This window comes from Vicugna pacos, chromosome 11, assembly GCF_048564905.1.
Source record: "Vicugna pacos chromosome 11, VicPac4, whole genome shotgun sequence".
Lineage (NCBI taxonomy): Eukaryota > Metazoa > Chordata > Mammalia > Artiodactyla > Camelidae > Vicugna > Vicugna pacos.
In genome coordinates, this window is record NC_132997.1 from 23,388,818 (window position 1) to 23,413,019 (window position 24,202).

Below are 24,202 nucleotides of genomic sequence, written 5' to 3' on the forward strand. Positions count from 1 at the left end.
GCAGAGTGGCCCATGTCCCTGCAGGGCTGCCATGAAAGCACAGCATGGAAGGCAAGGCCAGGTCTGTCACTCTGCTTCCCCACTACTATCCAGGGCCATATCCTCCGTCCTGGGAACCGGGCTGTGCCAGTACCCAGAGGATTTCCACCAGCCCCCAGAATTTCCCTGCCTGAAGATGGTACTGGCTTATGCAGAGCTGAGCATGCCTGGCTCAGACCTGGAGCACCAGGCCCATCTTCTGGCAGAGCTGGGGCTCCCAGAGGCAGAGGGTGATGATGGGGAGGATGCAGGGTCGGTGATGGGCTGAGTCAGGAGGGGAAAGCACTGGACCACACAGAGGAGAGCCTCCTGAGGCTGGAACTGGACCAGGAGCAATGGGGAGCCTCATATCATTTGCCCTGGACTGCATCTGAGAATGCTTCTTGGGCATGGGATCTTGGACTGAGGCTTCACTGACTGGCAGTGAGGGCTTTCCTATTTTGGGGAGACATGTGGAAAAGCAGTCATATTGATGAGAGTTTCCCTTCTTGGAGCTACAGCGGCAGCTCAGAGCAAGCTCTGGAAGCACCTGGAGACCTAAAGCCTGCTGCACCTCTCCTGCCCAGGACAGCTCCAGAGCCAGAGCAAGCTCAAGCCACAGCCCTTGCTCAAGTTCAAGGGCCAGACGAAGGGATATACCAACTCCAAAACCAGAGCCAGAGCCTGCTCCCGCCCCAGCTCTCATTTAAGTTCAAAGCCAGGAAAAGCACCCGCACAGGCGCCAATTCCACAGGAGGTTCAGGCATCAGCTGTCCTCCATCTCAGATCCTGAAACATCAGGAACAGCTGCTCTAGCACTTCCTCTACCACCTCAGCCAGCTGCCTGCCCGGCCTCACATCCAGAGCCTCAGCCAACCTCAGCCAGAGCTCCCCCACTGGCCCTGGGGCACCACAGTGCTTTGGCCCAGCTGTGACCCCACAGGGTTATCCAGTTCTAGATCAGAGACCAGAACAAACCTAGTTCTTCTAGTTACTCAGGTGCTAGAGCCAGGTCCTCCCCGGATACACCTAGAGCTGCTACCGGATCAGCAAGGAACACCAGCACGCACAGTGCCTTCAGGGCCGCGGGCTGAGCTGCCCCGGGTGCCAGCAGCTGCACTGGAGATGTCCTTCCCCTTCTCTGTAATTCCTTCTTTAAAAAAAAAATAAATTTGTTATATTACATACACTAAATTATTTATTCTATGACATAATGACTTTAAAGTTAAATTTTTTGATTAAATTGTAAATGTACTTGGCATTAAGTACATTGACAATGTTACAATAACCCCTTTTAACGTCTATTCCAGAACATTCTCATCAAAGGAAAGTACAGTATGTACCAGTCAGGCTCTGCTGCCTCCCCTCCCCTTCAGTGCTGGGGCACCCGCTGTGCCTGATGTGTCTGTGAATTTACAACCCCTGGGTATTCTTATTGGTGATATCATGTTATAGTAGTCTCTTGTGTCTGTCTGAGTAATGTATGAGGAGACTGATTATCATGGGGTTTATTTTGCTTTAAATATAAATTTTAAATATTAAAAATATGCCATGTCACGAAATTAAAGGCAAGGCCTTGGATGTGTTCCCTCCAGCAGAATTCCCTAGCTGCAGCAGCGGCTCCCACTTGAGATCATATGAGCAGAAAGATTTGTGACAAAACATATCAGGTGCTCAAGGAAACTGCAGGAAGGTCAGAGCTTCAGGTCAAGAGCTTCAGAGATGAGCACAGGCCCTTCCACCCCTCAGGCTCCCCCAGCAGTGACTCCCTGCCTCATCCCTGGTCCAGACATCCTGTGGCTAACATCCTGTCATTCAGCTTCTGCAGGGGAAGGGACTCTGCCTTTTGCCCTAAACCACAAATGGGGAGGAAGGAGGGCCAATATGTCCATCAATGTAAGGTCAAGGGGGTCCCATGTTTTGAGTTAGTGAGTGAGATGATGGTCAGTGACCTCCCTTCTCTCTACCCAGAGTTGGAGCCCCCGGTGCAGAGAACATATGTCCTCACAAAAAGGAAATTCCAAGCTTTCCCAGGAGGGGAAAAACAGAAGCCCCTGTTTAAATTGGGAGCAGATGAAGCAGAGATCCAAGGGCCCAGGGGAAGGCCTGCTTGGGCTGAGGCTCTGCACTGATGCTTAGGAGCACAGGCTGAGTGTTGGTTTGTAGGATGTTACTAAGAATCATCATTGCAGAGTCTCTATGTAAAACCAAATTTGCCCCCAGAAAACACATTCAGTACAGATCCTCAAACATCCCTTTTCTACCTTAGATCCTGTAGAAGGTTGAGATGTGTAGCTCATAAGTAGAGAGAATGATAGGGGATGGGGTGTCCACAGAGTCAGGGCAGCTCAGGTTGTCTGACTTGGCAGGAGGGGACCACTCTCATTGGATGCCGATATTTCCCTAATAGAGCAGAAACCCAGAATACCACAGGCGTAGAGTGGTAAGGTTTTTCCTCTCTCATGGAAAATAATTACGAGTGTAGAGAGTTCATACTGTCAACAGCACACAATGGTAGTCAGCCATTATCCATCTTTCTGCCCCTTTCAGTATTTTTAGCTGGTGTTCATCCTCAAGGCTGTCTCTTGGTCCAAAATGGCTGCTGGAGCACGGGACTTGATCCACCACCATGCGTTCACCTCTGAGGCAGGAAGGAGGAAAGAGGAAGGGTCAAAGGGCCAACTCAGCTGCATCTACTCCATCTAAACAGCCTCCCTCAAACCCACACAGTCCACACAATCCTATTGCTCACTTCTAATCTGCCTGAAGTTGATCTGGCCACTTTCAGCTACAAGAGACCTTAGGAAGTCAACCATTGATATGGAGAATTTCTGTCCTCATTTAGACCATTTTTCTCTTCTTAAGTAAAAACAAAAAAATGAAAGCCATGTGGTGATGCCCTGGGCTGTTTGCCTACACTAAACACCAAGAAGAAGGGGAGGAGATGGAGTGATTTTCAGGTGAGTTGGGTTTCGTTTACCCACCATAGAGGCCCTCTGCTCGGTGTCTCTTCATTCCCAGGGGAATTAGAGATGCAGTTTCTAACCAGGATTTTCTAGAGGCAAAGATTCTTTCATTTCCCAGGCAGGCGGCTGGAACCACAGTGGGGCTTTCATCTGCCTGTTCCTTGGAAGCAGCTCAGAGAAGATCCTCTTCTGTTCCCTGATGAGGTGGACAGAGGTGGAGGATGGGAACTTGGGGAAGCAGTATGTCCAAATCGCTGGATCAAAAATTGAGATCTGCCAAAAAAAAAAAGTGTCATCAAAAATTAGGCCTATTGGACACCCACACTTTCAGCCTAGAAGTACATACGACATCAGAGTGATTATTAGTAAAAATAGTTCACATCCAATAAAACTCCACATGGTCAAATGCACTACTGACTGATGACACAAGGAAAATACACTACTGAACAATTTTGGTACCTGCTGTTTGACTCAGGTCAGTTGATGGGATCCAAATAATGGTCACTAAGGAAATCTTACAAAGGCAGACTCTGTAGTCATTAAATTATGTTTTGGACAAGAAATCTTACCACGTATTTCTTTTACATTTGATCCCAAGTGAAATACTTTCAGTAAATGAAAAATAAACATGGCTATCCCTGCGTCAGTCCTGAGGCTGGGAGCCGCCCCCAGCCCCCCATCCCACCCCCCCAGGAGCCAGTGCGCAGGCCTGAGCAGAGGCAGGTGTGAGGGCTGCGAGGAAGGGGATTCAGCCCTGAACTGGGTGGGTTCCTGGGAGGCCCTGGGTCGTGACAAGGAAGTTGAAGACTGAGTGGGTCACTGACTATGTGACCCTCCTGGCGGCCGGGGAGAAGCACAGAGGCTGGTAAGTGCAGCCCTGCCTGTCGCTCCTCCCCGCCCGCCTGCGCGCCAGCAAGGGGCCCGGCTCTCCAGCTGCCAGGCCGCGATCCTACCCGGGTCCTCGGCTCCGGGGCGGCCGCTACCAGTCGCAGCCGCTCCGCTGTTGGCAGCGTAAGGCCGTTGGGCTCGGGCCACGAAGGCGGGCGTTGCATGGAGGGCGTCCCTCCTGCGCGCGCCCCGGGCCCACAGGGCAGCGGGGCCACCCCTCGGGCGCCTGCGGTGGCGGTGGGGGCGGGGCGGGCCCTGGCCTGGGGCTGAGGGCCCCGGACTTGGCCACTTGCCCTGAGGCTCGCGGGCTCTGGACCAGGCGGCCGCCTGAGAGGAGCCACAAAGTCGGGGCCGCGGGGCTCGTCTCCCCTCGATGTGTCCAGAGCTGTGATGTTGCTTTTGGGCTCTGGTTGCTCATTGATGGCGGGTGCGGAAACCGCATGATGTCCCTCGACCACCAGCTGCCTGGAGAGCGTATTCAGATAGCACTTCTTAAAAGACATAAGGGGTAGGATCAGATCCAAAAGGCTCCAGGTTACCTTTGAGCGTTTCACCACTTTATTGACAGAAATGACAATTACTGACTCTCAGAGCGCCCCTTGGAGGGCAAGTTGTGACATACTAAGATCTATTCAAAATTAGAAAGACATTGCCACCTTTTGACATTTTTGCATCTTGAGGGCCTTCTGAACAGTGTGTGTGTGTGTTTCCTGTTGGTGGTACTCTTTTCCAGCAACAGGCCGTCTTTTGGAGAAGCAAGGTTACTCTCAGTTCAATGAGCATTTAAAAATTCATTTTGAGCAGTTACCATAGACACTCAAATATTTGAAAATTCTAATCATTAAAAGGCTTGGTGGCTTTTTGTTTTGCCGGGATCCTGTAATAAATTTTGCACGAGGAAGGGAAGCCGACGGAAGAAGGAGAAATGCTTATTTCATGACATTCTGCTATGCACTGTTTCAATTTTGAATATGTAATTGCAGGTGAATCTCAGATTGGCTTCAGCAAAGGCATATGCTCTTTTAGAATACTTTGTTTGTCCTCTGGATTTTTATGTGCTTTTTTTTTTTTTGGTACAAACATGCCTCGTTAGCAGGCTTCAAATCATAAATGAAGATAGTTAAAACAAGGGATCACTGTAATTTACAATGCTTTGTAAGATATTGTCTTTCTCTATTAAAATTTTTTCCTGATGCACCAAATTTTCCACACAAAACACTCAGAAATGACTTAAACAAACAAACAAACGAACAAAAAACCTACTACCCTTTGTCTCTGATTGTGAGGCAGCCAGCACATCATCTCACTGTTGAAGACAACGACCTGTGACTGAAAGATGGGGATGGAGTACAGAAGAGTCTCCTGACCTAGAAGTGGCTGTGGCCTGTATCCACCAAGAGGTCACTCCCAGTCAATGAGTCTTTCCCAGGCAGCATGGGATTTTAATTACTTTCATCTAGGTTTAGTGAAGTTTCGACAGAGGCATTTGCCAGTGATTGTGTTTTATGAAACAGCCCTGCCTGTGGGGACCTGAGAGAGGCAGAGGCATGTTCATCAAGCATCGACCACAGCAAACATGAGCCAAGAAGAGCAAGTGAGAGAAAGGGGAGCGAGAGAATCAGAGAGACACTGTGACAAAGACAAAGACTGACAGGGAGCAAAAGAGACAAAGAGAGACTCAGAGATCAAGACAAAAAGACCAGCAAGGAAACTGCCAGGGTTGACAGTGAGAGGAAGCTGGAGAGAGACAGGGTGCGTTAGCCAGCTCATCCTGGCCTTGGGAAGGCCAGCACTGTCTCCCCAGTCCTGGGTACAGGGGAGATGACTGTAGGAGAAATGATTCCTCTCTTTGATTGTAGACAGTGTGTTTTCTAGAATTCTGTGTTCTTATTCAGAGAGAAAAATATTATTCTTCAGATAGTCTAGAAACACCACCAGGGGACAGATGGAGCCTACCCCAGACTGCAGCGTGGTACCAGCACAGGTCTTTCTAATGCCACCTGCTTCTTGGTCTTTCTAGGTGCTTTGGTGAGTCTCCTGATATCAGGATGTCATTGCTTTAAATAATGTCCTGAATTGTACTGGAGCTGTTTTTGTTGGAACTTGGAGTCCTGGGAGGGTATTGGTACATTTCCTACGCAGGGACCTAGGGGGAAATTTGGAAGGAAGTGGGTTGGCTGTCCTTTTTCAATATTAGGCTTGAACTGGGAAGATTATGTACATATGGTCTGAACAAACTCTTTGCTGGTTACATGAGGGACTGAGTATGCTCATCTCTGAAGAAAAGGAATCTGCTTTTTCTGGCCACAGGGCATTCTCTGGCAACTGAGAACCCAGTGGAATGTCTGCGGATCTGTCCTCTTGATGGGTAGTGTTCCTGCAGGGGATCCCATGATAGCAAAATTATGTCAATTCTGCTGGACAGTGGGCACCATAAGGCCGATCACCTAGTGCTCCAAATCCCCCCAGCAGTTCCTGCTGGAGAGGGACAGATTAGAGAGTCCAACAGACCCAAGAAGAACTCCTTAGGGAGCTACACTCAGAAGCAGCGCACTTTGGATCCATCACTAGGCCCTCAGAAAGTTTTTCAGATCATAGCTGATTTAGGACACCAAATTAAAGATGAGAAACTGTAGCTCAAAAGCTGAATGGCTCCTGGAGAGGCAGCCACTTGATGGATCTCTGGCTGGCTTCTTCTCTTGCAATGCTGGCAAGAACTCAACATTGAAATGCCAGGATGAACCTCTTTCGACATTCCAAAACTGTAGAGAAAGCTGACTTGATCAGACATCTTTTCAAAATGCTGACCCTGAGAGAAGAAAACTATTCCTAGGAGAAAAATTCAAGTTATAGCTATTATCATGTCCTAGAAATGTATACATAGCCCTCATCACCTAAGACTACACACTTGGCTTAATTAGCAGAACCTGAAAGGGGAAAAAAAAAGGCTTTTTGAATTTATTTTCTTTTTATTGAGTTATAGTCAGTTTACAATGCTGTGTCAATTTCTGGTATACAGCACAATTTTTCAGTCATAAATTAATATACATATATCCATTTTCCTGTTCTGTTTCACCAAGAGCTACTAGATCTTGAAAATATTTCTCTGTACTATACAGCATAAGCTTGCTTATGTATTTTATATATACCTCTCAGTATCTACACATCTCAGACTCCCAGTCTATCCCTCCCACACCCTTCCCCCAAGGCAACCACAAGCTTGTGTTCTATGTCTGTGAGTCTGCTTCTGTTTTTGTATTTAAGTTTACTTGTTGTCTTCTTCTTTTTTCTTTTTAGATTCCACATATCATATATTTTTTTTCCCTATCTGGCTTACTTCACTTAGAATGACATTCTCCAGGGAACCCATATTACAGCAAATGGTATTATGTTGTCATTTTTAGGACTGAATAGTATTCCATTGTATAAATATACTACATCTTCTTTGTCCAGTCATCTGTAAGTGGATATTTAGGCTGTTTCCATGTCTTGGCTATTGTAAATAGTGCTGCTGTGAACATGGGGTTGCAGGTGTGTTTTTGAATTAGGGTTCCATCTGGATATATGCCCAGAAGTGGGTTTGCTGGGTCATATGGTAAGTTTATTCCTAGTCTTTTGAGGAATCCCCATACTGTTTTCCAGTTGCTGCACCAAACTGCATTCCCACCAACATTGTAGGAGGGTACTCTTTTCTTCACACATTCTCCAGCATTTATCATTTGCGGACTTTTGAATGACGGCCATCCTGACTGGTGTGAGGTCATATCTCATTCTAGTTTTGATTTGCATTTCTCTGATAATTAGTGATATTGATCATTTTTTCATGTGCCTCTTGATCATTCATATGTCTTCATTGGAGAATTGCTTGTCTAGGTCTTCTGCCCATTTTTGGATTGGGTTTTTTTTTTCTTATTAAGTCATATGAACTTTTTATATATTCTGGAGATCAAGTCCTTGTAGTTTCATCCTTTGCAAATATTTTCTCCCATTCCGAAGGTTATCATTTTGTTTTGCTTATGTTTTCCTTTGCTGTGCAAAACCTTGTAAGTTTAATTACATCCCATGTGCTTATTTTTGCTTTTATTTCTATTGTTTGGGTAGACTGCCCTAGGAGAACATTGCTGAGATATATGTGAAATAATGTTTTGCCTGTGTTTTCTTCAAGGAGGTTTACTTTGTCTTGTCATATGTTTAAGTCTCTAACCCATTTTGAGTTTATTTTTGTGTACAGTGTGAGGGAGTATTCTAACTTCATTGATTTACATTCTGCTGCCCAGTTTTCTCAACACCATTTGCTGAAGAGACTGTCTTTATTCCATTGCCTCCTTTGTCAAAGATTAATTGACCAAAAGTTTGTGGGTTCATTTCTGGGCTCTCTATTCTGTTCCATTGATCCATATGATTGTTTCTCAGGAGGGCCAAAGGGACTCTTCTCCACTGAACAGGAATTAGACTTGTGAGAAGAGGGACAAATCATGTGACTTCACACCACCTGATTAGGATAAGGGGTGATCACCTGTGGCAGCCTGGGCGACTGCTGGCCTGAGAAGGGAAGCCACACAGACAGTAAAGAACAGCTTTTATTCTCAGGGATGCCATAGGAATTTTTCTCCCCTGAACTAGGGACTTAAGTCTTGTGAGAAAAGGTGCAAATCTTGCAAGATTTGACTCCAGCTAAGAGGATTCAGGGTGATCACCTGAGAGAAACTGGGCTACAGCTGGCCTGAGAAATAAATGAAGGCACACAGACAGGAAAGAAAAGCTTTAAAACTCAGGAGAGCCAAAGGGATTCCTCTTGCTTGAATAGGGGACTCAGGCTCTCGAGAAAAGGGGCAGCTCTCCTGAGACAGCTGGGGCTTCCGTGAGGGGATGTGTGCTCACTGAGATGAGTCAGACTGCATTCACGATCATGTGAGAAGAAAATGCGTCCTTTCAAGATAGGTGTTGTCTCCGGAGCTATGAATAACACCATCTGGCAATGGAGCCCTTTCATCCCTTCAGAAAAAGAACTGACCTGATTTCCAATAAGGGGAATGATTTTACACCAGAGGAGAGGCCTGAATTCAGCAAGAAGAGGAGCAAATCTCATGAGACCTTAAAAGGTTTCAGGATGACCACCTGAGGGAGGCTGGACTACAGCTCGCCTGAGAAGGGAGGATGCACAGACAGTAAAGGAAAGCTTTTATTCTCCGGAGGGCTGAGGGATTACTCCCCCCTGAACAGGGGACTAAGTATAGTGAGAAAAGGTGCAAATCTCATGAAATTGCTGAGGCTTCTGTGAGACAATATGTGTTTACTGAGCCAAGGGAAGCTGGATTCACACTCCTCAGAGTGCAAAAGTCGTAGAGGATAGGATTTGGTCTCAGGAGTGAAACAGGGCACCATCTGAAGATGGAGTCCATTCTTCCCTTCAAATAAAGGACAGGCCTCATTTCCAATAAGGGACATGACTTTCCCATATAGGAGCAGCAAGAATCCATGTGAAAAGTGGCAACTCTCATGAGACTTGGCCCCACATGGAGAGGATTCTTGGTGATAACCTGAGAGAGGCTGGGCTACTCCTTGCCCGAGTAGGTAAGACATACAGACAGTAAAGAAAAGCTTTCATCCTAAGGAGTGCCAAAGGGAGTTATCTCCCATGATCTGGAGACTTAGTCTCTTGAGAAAACTGGGGCCTCTCTCAAGATTTGGCTCCACGTGATTAGGATTATTGGGGATCACCTGTCACAGACTAGGCTACTGCTCGCCTGAGAGGGCCAGCCATACAGAATGTAAAGAAATGCTATTATTCTCAAAAGGGCAGAAGGGATTCTCTCCCCTGATCAGGGGACACAGTCTCAGGAAAACAAGGGGCAAATCTTACGAGGTTTGGCTCCACCTATAGGTTATTCTCGGTGATCATCTGAGAGGCTAATTCTGGCCTGAGAAAGGAAGTCATACAGACAGTGAAGTAAAGCTCTTATTCTCAGTGGCTCAAAAAGGTTTCTCTCTTCTGAACAGAAGACTCAGTCTTGAGAGAAAATTGGAAAAACTCACGCAATTTTGCTCCACCTGATTAAGATTAGGGGTGTTCACCTGTGAGATGCTGGGCTGCTTTTTGCTTGAGGAGGGATGCCATACAGGCAGTAAAGAAAAGGTTTTAACTTCAGGAGTGCCAAGGGATTACTCTCCTCTGTACAGGGGATTTAGTCTCAGGAGAAAAGGGGCAAACCTTGTGAGATTTGGCTCCACCTGATCAGGATTATTGGAAATCATCTTTGAGAGGCTGGTCTACTGCTCACCTGAGAAACGATGCTATACAGACAGTAAAGAAAGTATGTTATTCTCAGGAAGGCCAAAGGGAATTTTCTCCCCTGTACAGAGGACTTAGTCTCATGAGGAAAGGGACAAATCTCAGGAGGTTTAGCCCCACTTGAAGATGATTCATGGTCATAACCTAAGAGAGGCTGGGCTGCTGCTCGGCTGAGAATTTCCACCGCCGCCACAGAAGCCTATGTACTGCTCTCCATAAAAGAGGCACATCAGTGTCACCCAGGGCTCTGTGACTTTTTTTCTGTCTGCCAGATTCTGTCAACCTGCCAGGCCTTAAGAGAATGCAATACACCACCGCTCCCCTATTTCTTAAAATGTAGAAAGCTCTTGGTTTCCTCTACATAAAACCTCTTTTTAATGCCTTGACTGATTTAGAAAATGCCACAAAACATGGAGAAGAAAATAATGATCACTTCTGACACCACCTCCATGTTCTCCCCCACCCTCCTGCAGCTAAAAGCTGCCATGTGGCCCTCTCTGAACAACTACATTGGCTAAAGCTCTGATCCTGGATGATAAAAAGGTAAAGACCCCAGGAGAAAGACTTTTCCCTTCTGCCTTCCCCGTTCTTCCTTCAAACATGGAATGTGGACAGCAGATCCAGAAGAGGCTGCTATGTGACCTTGAGGAGCCAAGCAGAGACTGACAGCCTCACCCCAGATGGCAGTGCTGCCAGATGACAGCGGTTGGCTTTCTCAGCCCTGGACACAGGACAAATGAGACAGTTCAACCACTGACTTGCTCAGCTCCTGAAGTAAAATTTTCAGCTATTAGTAACAGAAATGCTAACTGTTAACCATCAACATGAAACGACTATTTATCTTACGATGTTTCTCTTCCTGTCATTTTCTCTGTTCACTTATAATTTTTACATACAAGCTGACAAAAGGATCATACATGAAATTATTTTATTTTCATTTGTTTATTATCTGTCTCCCCATAGAGTGGTAAGACTCATGAAAAGAAAGATAGGGTATATCTCATTTATGATTTTATTTCCTGTGTCCAGAACAATGCCTAACATGTCTCAATGTTCAATAAATGTTAGTTAAAGTTAAACCAATGAATTAATTAGTAAGTAAATGAACATTTTAATGTGAGCCCTTCCCTGGCTGCGAATTTATTTTCTGTTATCTTAATTTTTTTCCCCTGATGACAGTTCTCTCCCATGCACATGTCATTATTTAACCAGTCACTTGCTGATGGACTTTTTTTATGCCACTATAAAAGTAGTCATATATGCATTTTGGGTCTTATGCAATTATTTTTATGATAAATGATTAGAGAGGAATACATGATTTAAATATTTTAATACATATATCCAAAATTGTCTTTGAAAACAGTTTTTAGAACCAATTTACATTTCCAAGAGAAAATCATGACTGTTTCTCTGCATCTCCACCAACATTAGGTGTTAATAATTTCTAAAGTTTTTCATTTTGGTAAGTGAACAATTATATCTCAAAGTTGTTTTAATGTGCATTTCCAGATCACTGGAGTCACAGAGTGTTCTTTTGCCAGTCTGTGGCTCTTTTGCAGGGCTTTTCAGGTCCTAAGCTTCTAAGGGGGGTGCGGGACCTGCATCTGCCATGGTCTATTGGAGGTGTGTGACCACAGATGGTTAAAGTAGGGTTGGCCAGTGTTCAAGGCCCTCAAGGAATTGTAGGGGAGGAAGCCAAGAGCTAGACCCCTGAAGCCCCTGAGATTCCAGGACTAGAACCATTGAGCTGGGACTCTTCTTTACTGGAAGCTGGACCACTTCCCTAGTCCCTTGCTAAGGGCCATGTTGGGACAGACACTTGTTCTGGTGTGAGGTTCAGGTGTGATGGCAGGAATTTGGGTAGCCCCAGATGGGGCTAAGACTGCTGTTGGGGGCTGGCATGGGCCAGGGGAAGTTGATGTCAGGCCTCGAGCTACCTAGAAGGCTGTTAAGAACTTCTGAGAAGCCCAAGCAGGGTTAGAAGATGATGAAGGAGAAAGGGAGGGCCATTCCAGGACACAGAGGAAAAGGCACTGAGCCTCTTCAAGAATGAGGTGCGCTCATGCCCAGATCAGCCCTGTCTTCAGGACCACACAGCCAGCCACAGCTTGGAGCAGAGACCCCGGTGCAAATCCTCATGGCCACAGTCTACATCAGCAGGTTACAAGTCCAGAAACACAACCCCTCACACTGCATTTGCCCACTCCCTTAACACCCCCCCAAACCCCACCAGATGACATCACCTCCCAGCCCAGCCCTCTCCCTAAAGAAGGCCATGGTGGAAGTTGTTTAAATATCTCCTGCCCCCACCCTACAACCCTAAGCCAAGCCCTGCAACACAGCACAGTTGTTCCCATTTTACAGATGAGGAGATTGTGCACCAAGTCAAGACCATTTTCTAGTGCCTCCAGGCTGCACAAAGGACAGAGAAAGAGCTACAGGAGCCCCAAAGTGTTGGGACCCTCCTGAAGGAGGATGCCAGGAGCTGTGCTGGCAGAGACAACAGTCTCCAGACACCCATGCCCGGCATGCCAGGCCTGATGGGATCCTGCCAGGGACACAGACCCAGACTTCCCAGGCTGGACCTACTGCTCTGAGCAGGGACAGCATGCTGCAATGCTGCCCTATGCTGGCAGCCTGGGATCAGTCCTGGTTATGATGGCCATGAGAACCCCAGGAGACAGACCTGGTTGGAGGATACAGTCACCTTGACCTGGGGCGGGATTGCTGCGGGAATCTGGGCAGTAGTTAGATCAGAAGCTGGGTAGGCCCTGATCTCAGTGAAAATGGCAATACTTGCCATAATTTTCCATGAACTAGGCATGGCTCTAATGCTTTACATACATTATTAACTCATTTACTCTTAATTCTTAATAGGGGAAGCATGCTAATTTTTCTCATTAGAAAGAGGAGGAAACTGAGGCACTAGAAGTTTATGTAAGTTGCCCATCTACTAAGTGACCAAGTACTATTTGACCCCAGGCAGTCTGACTCTACAACCCTTTAAACTATTTGCTTGTCAAAAACAGGAATAGGAGAATCTACTTTTATGTGTCTCAACATGGTGTCACTTTCTGTGGTTTCTAGAGCCTACCTCACCCCCTGGCCACTGCTGCAGAAGAGCAGACATCCTATAGCCCTGACTATAAACCATTCTCTGCCTGGGTCACTTGGAAGGACCAAAACCCTGGATTTCACATGGGCCTGGGACTACTTTGAGCCTTTCATGGGAGTTAACAAGGCAAGGATCTTGGCAGAGCCCAGACTTTAAGGGAATGGCCTAGGTCTTCCTTGTCCAAGGCCACCCAACATCAAGAGGACAGCCAGGTGGGTCTTTGTCTAGAACACCTGTATGCACAGTGTGCATCCTCTGAGCTGCAGACAGCTCTGGTCCCCCTCTACTCTTGCCCTGGTTACTGCAAAAGTTTCAAGCTCAGTCCTCTCCAAACCATAGGTGAAATGAGAACATCCTGCTTAAGTCTTTACTACAACTCAACAACAACAAAATAAGTAAATAAAAAATGGATGAAGAATACGACCCAGCAATCCCACTCCTGGGCATACATCCAGAGAAAACTCTAACTCCAAAAGACACAGGCACCCCAATGTTCACAGTAGCACTATTTACAATAACCAGGACATGAAAGCAACTCAAATTTCCATCAAAAGATGAATGGATGAAGGTGTGGTACGTATATACAATGGATACTACTCAGCCATAGAACGAGAATGAAATGTTGGCATTTGCAGCAACATGGATGCGTCTAGAGGTAATCATACTAAGTGTAGTAAGTCAAGCAGAGAAAGATAAATATATGATTTCACTTATATGTGGGATCTTTAAAATTAAAACAACAAAGAAAGAGACTCATAGACATGGAAAACCAGTGTAGAGTTACCAAAGGGAAAGGGGAAGAGGGATAATTTAGGAGTTTGGGATTCATAGATAAAGACAACTATATATAAAATAAACAAGTTTCTACTGTAGAGCATAGGGAACTGCATTCAGTATCTTGAAACACCTAAAAATAATGAAAAAGAATATATATTTATATGTACGTATAATTGAATCACTATGCTGTACACCAGAACACAACATTGCAAATTAACTAATCTTCAATTAAAACAAATGGGTGAAGGATTTTAAAAGATATTTCTCCAAAAAAGATACAAAAATAGCCAAAAAAAATATAAATAGAAACTCAGCATCTTTAGTTATTAGGGAAATGCAAATTAAAACCATCATGTGAGATAACACCTACACCTATTAGGATCTAAAAAAAAATTTTTTAACACAAGTCTTGGCAAATATGTGAAAAAACTAGAACTTTTGTGTACTGTTGGTAGGAATATACAATGGTGCAGATGCTATGGAAAACAGCATATCAATTCCTCAAGAAACTAAAAATAGTATTACCAAAACATTAAATTGTGTAACTACCTATGGTGGTGAATGTTAAATACACTTATTATTGTGATCATCTCACAATGTATACAGATACTGAATCATGATGATTTACACCTGAAACTAATATAATGCTATTTTCAATTCTATCACAATAAGAAAAACTAGCAATATACAGACTAAAAATTACGTATGATCTAGCAATTCCACCTCTGGGTATATGCCCAATATAACTGAAAGCAGGATCTCAAAGAAATATTAGTACACCCGTGTTCACAACATTTACAATAGCCAAAAGGCAGAAGCTACCCAAACGTCCATTAGTAAGATGAACAGACAAACAAAATGTGGTATATATGTACAATCTGACCTCATAATGGAAGGAAATTCTAACGTGCTACAACACGGATGAATCTTGAGGACATAAGGCTTCCAGGATAAATCGGTCACAAAATGATAAACACTCTATGAGTCCATGCGTATGCAGTCCCTAGAGTAGTCAGAGTCATAGGGACGGAAGGTAGAATGGAGGCTGTAAAGAGCTAGGGTTGGGAGAGGAGGGAAAATGGGGTGTGGTGGTTTAATGGGTACAGAGCATCAGTTAAGGGAGATTATAAAAGCTCTGGGTCAATGTACAATTCTGTAATGTCTGTTTTATTCAAAATTTGTTCAAAAATTAATTTTGCTTAACTTTTTTACATTTAATTATATAAAATGCTGTTTAATGTGTATAAATATGAAACATCTAACAGAATCATTTAATAGTATTTCAGTATCTAGTATATTTAGGTAACACAGATGCTTTGAATTAAAACTCATGCTGATGGCCTCCTGGAATACCAGTTAGAATACAGATAAAAGGACTGCACTCACCTTGCTTTATCTCTTCATGGGAAAACACTATGTATTATTAGATTAAGTAATTGTACAACTAAGGTTGAAAGTGACAGCAACATTATTCACTGAACCAGTGTGTATTTTATTACTAATTAATCAAGCCATGAAAATTATACATGCCAGATAAATACCAATTTTACCAGTTTTGTACCTTTCAGGGCATAGATGGCCTTCCAGATGTTTTCCATGAGTAGTTAGCTCTCTCTGTATTCATAAGCAACACAGCAAGTTCTTAGTCTAGTCCATCATTATATATTCCCTGGGAATCCCCTCAGAGATTGACAAAAATGACAAATTAGCTGTTGATTCAAGATCTGTTCTTTTACTTTTATGTAATTTCCTAAGAAGCTTGAAAGTCAAAATTCTACCATATAACTTGTAATAGAAAATATCCAAATGCACAAACTGGTGCAGAGGGTGTGTAACTAAATAAAGTGGAAGAATTGATAAACAATACAAAAATCATGCTGAGTAACTTTTATCATTTACCACAAATGAGTCAAATAGCAACTTGCTTTTACAGCTCTGGAGATGGATGGTTGAACATCTGTGTGACTATGCTTAAGGGCCGTTGAGTCGTTCACTTTAAGATGGTTAAAATGACAAATTTTATGTTATGTGTATTTTATCACAATTAAAAATTTAATTACAATTAATTAAATAAAATGAATCCTTTACTGGCTTCTCTGACTGCTAAAAATTTCAGACTGCTCAAGCTGCAATGAACACCTTTCGGACTGGCACTCAGTAACACCTCCTCCCCTGGGAACTACACCAACACTCAGGGCTGCAACAGTAGTGGAGGTCTTGCAAGAGCCTGCCCCAGGCTACACACGATTGGTCTAGAGATGGCCACTCATCCAAACTAAGCCAATCAGCACCCTTTCCGAATGCTTCCCCTCCCCATCCAAAGAATTCAGTACCACTAAAGAGCCATGCTCTTTCCCACCTTTCAGCCCTGGCTCATGCTCTTTTCTCTCCTACAAATACCTTCTCTCCTGAGTTGTCCAGTGAAAATTTACTCAACCTCTAAGATAAATTCAAGCCCCATCAACCAGGAAGTCTTTGTGACCCACACCCCGGATGGCACATACAACCCACCATCTGGTACTGCCTTTGGCTGTAATGCTCCCCTCTCTCTGCACATGTCTGTTAAGTCTACTGGAACCCAACTTGCTGGAAGAGTCTCAGAAGCAGAGGCTCATCTTTGTGTTCACACTCCCCAGGTTAGGATCTGGCACCTCGTGGGTGCCCTGAGTTTACAGAATAAACACTTAAATTCCAAGTAAATATCACCAAACCTCTTTCATAGAACCAACAACTGAGGCTCAAAGATGTGGAAATCCCAGTCCAAATTCCTACAAATTCTAAGCATCTCTGTGTCTCATCCTATCCCCCAGGCCTCTCAACTGCAAAAACACTTCACTAAGCACTTGGAACTTCTGGTTAATCACATAGTCAATAAAAAGCCCACATGTTGATATAATGTAAAGTACAACAGAAAACTAAGACAGAGAAAATTCTTTAAAGCAGGAGAGAAAATAACAGACTCCTTTGACTGACAGTGGGCTTCTCAAAAGTGCGCACACACACACACAGGGCAGAAAATAGTGGTATGAAACTCTGATGTACTAAAGAACATTTCTGACCTAGAATTCCAGACTAGGGGAAAAATAGCTTTCAAGAAAGAGGGTGAAATATTGATTTTAAAGCAAACAAAACTGAAAGAGTTTACTGAGAAGCAGTTTGCACTAAAGGAAATGCTAAAGGAGGTATTTCATGCAAAAGAAAAGTGATCCCAGGAGGAAGGACTGAGACACAAGAAGGAATGGAAAAGAAAGGGCATTTAATAGGTTGGTAGATATAAATGAGCACTGTCCACAACAGTGATGTCTGTGGAGTAAAGCAAAAGTAAAAGAATGAAAATACAAGGCAGCAGATATGTTGTCCAGGAAAATAGTAAAAATACTGGTTAACTGTAGAATTGGTAAATTAAGAATGCAGATTTTAATTTAGGGGAAAATAACAGACACAAACAAAGAGGGGCAGAGAGGAAAGTCAAGGGGGAAAGTGGAGAGACAGATAACAAACCCAAGGAAGCAAGAAAGGAAAGGAAAGAAAAAGAAAGATAAAAGAGGATGATGAATAGAAAGAACAAAAGATGTTATTTTTAACATGAATACATTGATAACTATATCAAATGTAAGATAATTAAATGCTTTGGTTAAATGGCAAATAGTTGTAAATAGGACTTTTAAAAATTCAACTATATCTTTACAAAGGTCACATCTAAAACATAAAGATACAGAAAGACTGTAAGTAAAAAGAAATAAAAGAAATACGCTGTGTGAACACTAATCCAAAAAGAGCTAGTGTGGCTATGTTAATATCAGACAAAATAGATTTTAAAGTAAAAAAGTATTCCTAGAGATTAAGAGGGTTATTACATGGTAATACAAAGTTCAACTTACCAAGGAGATGTAACAATTTAAGGTGGATAAGTACTTAAAAAAGGAATCTCAAAATATGTAAAACTCAAAACTACAGATATAGAAAAACCAAAATATCATTGGAAGGATTTAACACAAGTCTCTCAGGAATAGCCAGAAAAAGCAGTCAAAAGCAGTTAAATTCAGTGAAAAAAAAGACAATTTGATCAATATAGCTATTAACACATATAATCTAATGACACACCTACAACTCACACCCAGTGAGAACAGATTACACATTCTATTTGAAACATTTACAAAAAGACCATGCTTAATTGAAAGAGTAGTAAACATGATTTACAACAATGCAAATCAATAATGGCAAGACATGATGAAAAGATAATGAGAAAATCCCTATATATTTCAAAATGGAGAAATACATTCTTAAACAACACAGTGGACAAAAAGGAAATACCAAATGGAACTTAGTAACTCTTTAGAACATAATAATAACAAAAATTCCACCAATAAAATTGGTGCAGCCACTATGGAGAACAGTATGAAGCTTCTTTTAAAAACTAAAAATAGAGTTACCATATGATCAAGGAATCCCACTCCTGGGCATGTATCTAGAGAAAACTCTCACTCAGAAAGACACATACAGCAGCACTGTTTACAACAGCCAAGACATGGTAGCAACCTAAATGTCCATCGACATATAAATGTATAAAGAAGATGTGGTATTTAGGTGGAATACTGTATGAATTAATGCCATTTGAAGCTACATGGATGGACCTAGAGATGATTATCCTACGTGAAGTAAGCCAGAGGAAAGGTAATATCATGTGATATCACTTACATGTGGAATCTAAAAAAGTGACACAAGTGAATGTATTTATAAAACAGAAATAGACCCACAGACATAGAAGACAAAATTAAAGTCACCAAAGAGGAAAGGGGAGTGAGGAGGGATGAATCTGGAATTTGGGATTAACAGATACACACTACTATATATAAAATAGATAAATAATAGGAACCTACTGTATAGCACAAGGAACTAAATTCAATGACTTGTAATAACCTATAATGAAAAATTATCTTAAGTATGTTTATATATATATAACTGAGTCACTTTGCTACATACATGAAACATTATAAATCAACTATCTGTCAATAAAGAAAATTTCAATGTTACATGTCAAAATTTGTGCTTCTAAGTAGATTTTTAGTCTTGAAGTAAGAAATGCAGCAAACTAATGAGAAAGCATCCATTTTAGACATTAGGGAAAAAAAGTAAAATAACCCAAAACCATAGAATAAATAAAATAATATGAGTGGAAATTAATAACATATAAAAAAATGCAACATATAAAATGGAGAGATCAAAAGAAAAGAAAAAGCAAGGTTCTTTGAAATGACTAATAAAGTTGAAAATCCTTGGCTGGCAAGAGTGATCAGAAACTGAGAAACAGAGAAAGAAAACAAAAAACAACCAAGATTTTAAAAAGAGAAATTAATTAAGAATCCTATAGATATGGAAAATAATGAGAAAATACTATGAACAATATTTAAAAATTCAGATGACATGGATATATTTCTTTCAAAAATACAATTACCAAAATTTATACCAAAAGAAATGTAAAATCTAAATAGTCCTATAATCATTAAAGAAATATACATCTTCCAGATCCAGTGGCTTCACTGATGAAGTCTACCAAACATTTAAGGAAGAAATAATGTCACTAGTACAGGAACTCCTAGGAGAGCAGAAAAAGAGGAAGCAAACCCCAGCGTGGTCACAAAGCCAGCAAAGCCTTAATACTGAAACTTCACAGAGACAGAGAAATAAAAATTACAGGCCAATGGCCTTCAAGGAAGTAAACACCAAAACTGTAATCATAACAGCAGCCAAACAAATCCAACAATATATAAAGAGGATAATACATTGTGAGCAAACCAGTCTATTCTAGGGACAAAAGTAGTTTAACACTGGAAAGTCAATCAGTGATATTCATCGCATTGTAATGGACTGAAAGAGAAAAAGAAATAGCATTTACACTGGCGTCAAAAACTATGAACAATGTATGGACTATATGGATTGAAAGTGTGCAGGAAGAAAACCTTACATTAGCCTTTATTGACAAGTATCAAAGAAGACCTAAGTAGATGGAAAGATATGTGATGAATAAACACTGGAAAAGTAAGTATAGTATAGATTTCAATCCCAGTCAAAATCCTAGCAGAGATTTTGGTAGAAGATGTCAAAAGATTCTAAAATTTGTAGGGAGTGTAGTGCCGAGATTGCCAAGACACTCTTAAAGAATGAGATGGGAAAACCTAGTCTACTAGACAATAACACCTGTTATAATGCAATAGACATTCAGACAGCATGCTGTTGATCTAAGTATATAAAGACAGAATGGAACAGAACAGAGAGCCCAGAAAGTACTCTTATGTATACCAACACTTGATATCTGGCAGAAATGCCACAGCAGGTCAGTAGGGAAACAGCATTCTTTATAAATGGTACTTAAATATTCACATGGGAAAGAGACTACTGCTTCACACCACACACCAAAGTAAATTCCAGGCAGACTAAAGACCTAAATAGGAAAGAAGCTAGAAGGCATTTAGAAGTTTAAAAAACTAGAAAATTTTTTTAATATGGATAATTTTTATTCCAGTCATCACTATTAAGAGTAGGAAGCTCAATTCAGTTTAAATTTTAATATTGGAATCCACATTTTTCTACACAATTATCTTGGTAAAGGAAGTAGTCAAATGACACTTCAAAAGAAAGTAAACTCTTGCTTATTGACACCTGAACACTGCTAAATGTTGGGTTTTTTTGTTTGGTTGGTTTTTGCCACCTTACTTTTAAAAATTGGTATTTCCTGACAGCTATTTTAAGTGACTCTTCTAGCCTCTAGGAGAATCTCAGGCCCAGAGCCCCACAAGGACTCTAGATACAGGCTGCACTAAACTTCCTAGTGCAGTTTTTTATTTCTCCTTCAAGGACTTCAGACTTGAATAGTCTCAGCATTCCTTTAATCCTATAGAATTGTCTCTCCCATGTTTTTTTAAGTTACTATTGTGATTACTTTAGTGCCTTGTATGTGGCCTTCAGAACAAAGACAAGGTCAAAGTAATGAATATTGGGTGCAAAGTAATCAAATTTTGTGAAAGGAGATTCTCAAACCTTAAAGGTACTTTTTTTTTTTAATCCAGAGATTTTTGTGGGTTTAAATCAAAAAGTAAAATAAATGTAGCAGCTGCCTTAGTTCAGACCAGGAGAAAAAAAGCCTCCAAAGTAGAAGTTTGAAGAAGTTTGCATCACGAAATCAGCAGATAACCAAGCAGCAGCACTATGTAAATAACACTTCAAGCTGTGACTAATATTTTTTAGGATGAAGACAAGTTAACATCAGTGATACTGGAAGGTACTGAACGTACACCAAATGGCAATAATGAAATGGCTTCCCAGGTTCCAGACAAAATACTTTATAACTCAGCAATCTGAAAAACATCAGCCCAGGCTTTATCAAAGGACAGCCATCTCTTCAAGTTGCTGTCTAGTCTGAGCCACCGCTATTCATGAGACAAAGCTCTCATTTCACTAAAACCACTCCTGGATTTCCTTTTGCCATCCTCTGCATACCAGCAGGCCAGCCTCTCTTCATTCACTGCTCACAAACTGGGGGGCGGGGTGGGGGAGGCCACAGATGTCTGGAAGATACAAAGTAGGAGACAATGCTCCCTCCCAGAGGGAACAGGAAACAAAGGACACACTACACCCGACAGCCAAAGCTTTCAAGGTGAGCGGATTCAGAAGAGGGCTGTGAGAACTGAACTTCCAGAGTCTATGTTCCCAGTCTCCCCAGACAAAACACGCCCAGGAGTTGCAACACCGGAATCTCATTTGGGCAATTTCACAGCAAGAGAGAGAAAAATCACTCCACTGAAAAATGCTCTAAAAATCAAGTTTAGCCGACACAAAACTATCCGAATAAATAATCCCTATGAACAGCATTCTCCAAGTAGTCAGAGCTCGCAGGTCAGTTGATAAGGGCCAGTAAGCCAGTCGTCCTCGCCCTAATTTTTACTAGGGTCTAATACTCACCGCCAGGAATCCAAAACTCTAGGACCTTGCATGTCGCTTTCACTCACCTGCACTGTGCAAGAAAATATACATACAAGATACGGATTTTATACGTGCAAACCTTCCTGGCACATCGCACCATCTGTACTAGAAGTTTGGATCCTCCAAAATTTAAAGTTGCTGGGAGTTAGACAAGTGCCAGTGCCAAACTCACATAGGCAGAACATTAAAACAGATAATAACAATTCTCCTAACAATTTGTCCTTAAGAAGGAAGGAGGGAACCTGGTGGGAAAGTCCACTGGCCCCATCCCCATGGCAGACAGGACCTGGGGTGGCGTCCCAGGCCCAGTGCCCTAACCCCAACCGCCTGCGGAGGCTGGCGCATCCCGAGGCAGTGTCCCTCCCTCAGACTCAGCCGCAGCAGCCCCGGACAGAAACCACAGGACCCCCCTCCCCAACACCCTGCCCGCCAGCCCAGCTCCCTGACGCGCCATCGTAGCACTCCCTCCCCACAAGCCGAGCCCCCAGGGACCCCGAAGAGTGGCGCGACAGGAACCCGAGCCCGGTCGCCGCCCTCTGTCCCCCGGGCTAGACCCCGGAGCCCCCGGCTGGCACCAACCGATCCTCACCCCAGGCCTCCGGGCTGCTCCAGGGGGGCGCGCCTACAATGAAGTTTGGCTCCGAAGAGGGAGCAGGAGCAGCTCCGAAAGGGTAAGGAAAGGAGCGCCCCGCCACCTCGGGGGATCAGGCTCCTCCCGCCACGGGAGTCCTACTGCCTTCCGCCTGCGGTGGCGGCGCAGCGGGGACCACAGCTGCTCCTCGGACCCTCCTCCGTCTCCGCCTCCCCTCGCTCTCCACTCCCTGAGCGGGGCTAACGCGGCTGCCACAGACCCAGAGGCTTAAAAAACTAGAAGTTTTTAAGAGAATATTTTCATGACCTTGAGGGTGAGAAAACTCTCTTCAACAAGACTCAAAAAGCACTAGTCACTAAGGGGGGAAAGACATAAAGGAAGTGAAAGAAAGCCACGCTGGGAGAGGTCATTCCAAACCATGCAACTGACATTAGATTCACAAAGATTCCATAAGGAAATTCTGTAAATCAATAAGGAAAAACTGGACAAGAGCAGGAGATGAACAATGACTACAAATTGCTTGCTGGTCCTCTCACTGGAGGGTGGACTCTAATTTCCCTTCCCTTAAATCTCGGTTGGCCTCACAGACTTGCTTGATGAATAGACATGTCTGGAACATACACGATTAGATCAGAAGCCTTGCAGCTCCCCACCCAGATGCACGTATGCACAGTCTGTTCTCTGTTTCTGTGCAGGAGACGCACCTGCTCCTGGAAAGTCAAGCTCTCCACCAGAGGACATCACTCTAGTAACTCCCTCCTCTCCTGCATCAGTGTGTTCACCTCTCTATGGGACCTGGACCCTCGTATCTCCATCAGCTGCTGCCCTATCCCTCCTTCCCTTTAAAGCAGACACTGTCAGAGGCTTGTCCAAACTCCCCTCCAAATGCTCTGCCACTACTTTCTAGAACCTACTCCAAGCCTCACACCCAACATTTACCCAATCACCCTGTCAAGGTCACTTGTGGCCTCCATGTTGCTGAATCCAGTTGTCACCCCTCAGTTCTCATCTTGCCCCATCACCATTTGGTACAGCTGACATCCCCTTCTCCATGGAACAGTCCCTTCACCTGGCCCTACTCTTCCTGCCCTACAGCTTCCTGATTCTTACCTCTGTGGCTTCTCCTGCTCAGTCTACTCCAATTCCCACCACCGCAACACACACACGTTTTGCTCTTTCCTTTTCACATTTGGTCTTTGAATGATCTCACCTAGTTCCAAGGCTTTAAGTGCTGTCTCTCCCTGACCCACAAACCTTGATTTCCAGCCCAGACTTCCTTTGAATTCCTCTGCTTTATTGTCAGCACCTAACAGGCATCAGCACTAGAGTTCTTGTGTTCAGCTCTAATTGGACTTGTCCAAATGTGAGCTCCATTCTCCATCCCCAAGCCTGCTTCTCCAATAGCCTGCCCCCACCCAGACAGTTCCACCTTTTCTGATGTGCTAAAACTTGTGAGTTTCCCTCAAACCCCACACCCAATCCAACAGCAAACTCTAATGTCTCTAGCTTCAACTGAGATCTGGAATCCAACCTCTTCTCACCCATCCACCAGTACCACCCTGGTCTCCTGACAA

General features: G+C 43.3%; 1 long non-coding RNA gene across 2 annotated transcripts in view; it reads right to left on the reverse strand.

Annotated features, from left to right (window-relative positions):
* Positions 1 to 1,511: 1,511 nt before the first annotated feature.
* Positions 1,512 to 24,202, reverse strand: part of LOC140699202 (uncharacterized) — a 46,008-nt gene continuing 23,317 nt past the window's right edge. Inside the window, exons 1-3 of one of the 2 annotated variants that reach the window (XR_012077212.1) lie at positions 3,938 to 4,037; positions 3,003 to 3,257; positions 1,512 to 2,659 (exon numbers count right to left, since the gene is read on the reverse strand). This is a non-coding gene — a long non-coding RNA (uncharacterized lncRNA). Of the gene's footprint in view, positions 2,660 to 3,002; positions 3,258 to 3,937; positions 4,038 to 24,202 lie in introns of those variants that run through there. The other variant, XR_012077211.1, reaches the window with a different exon arrangement.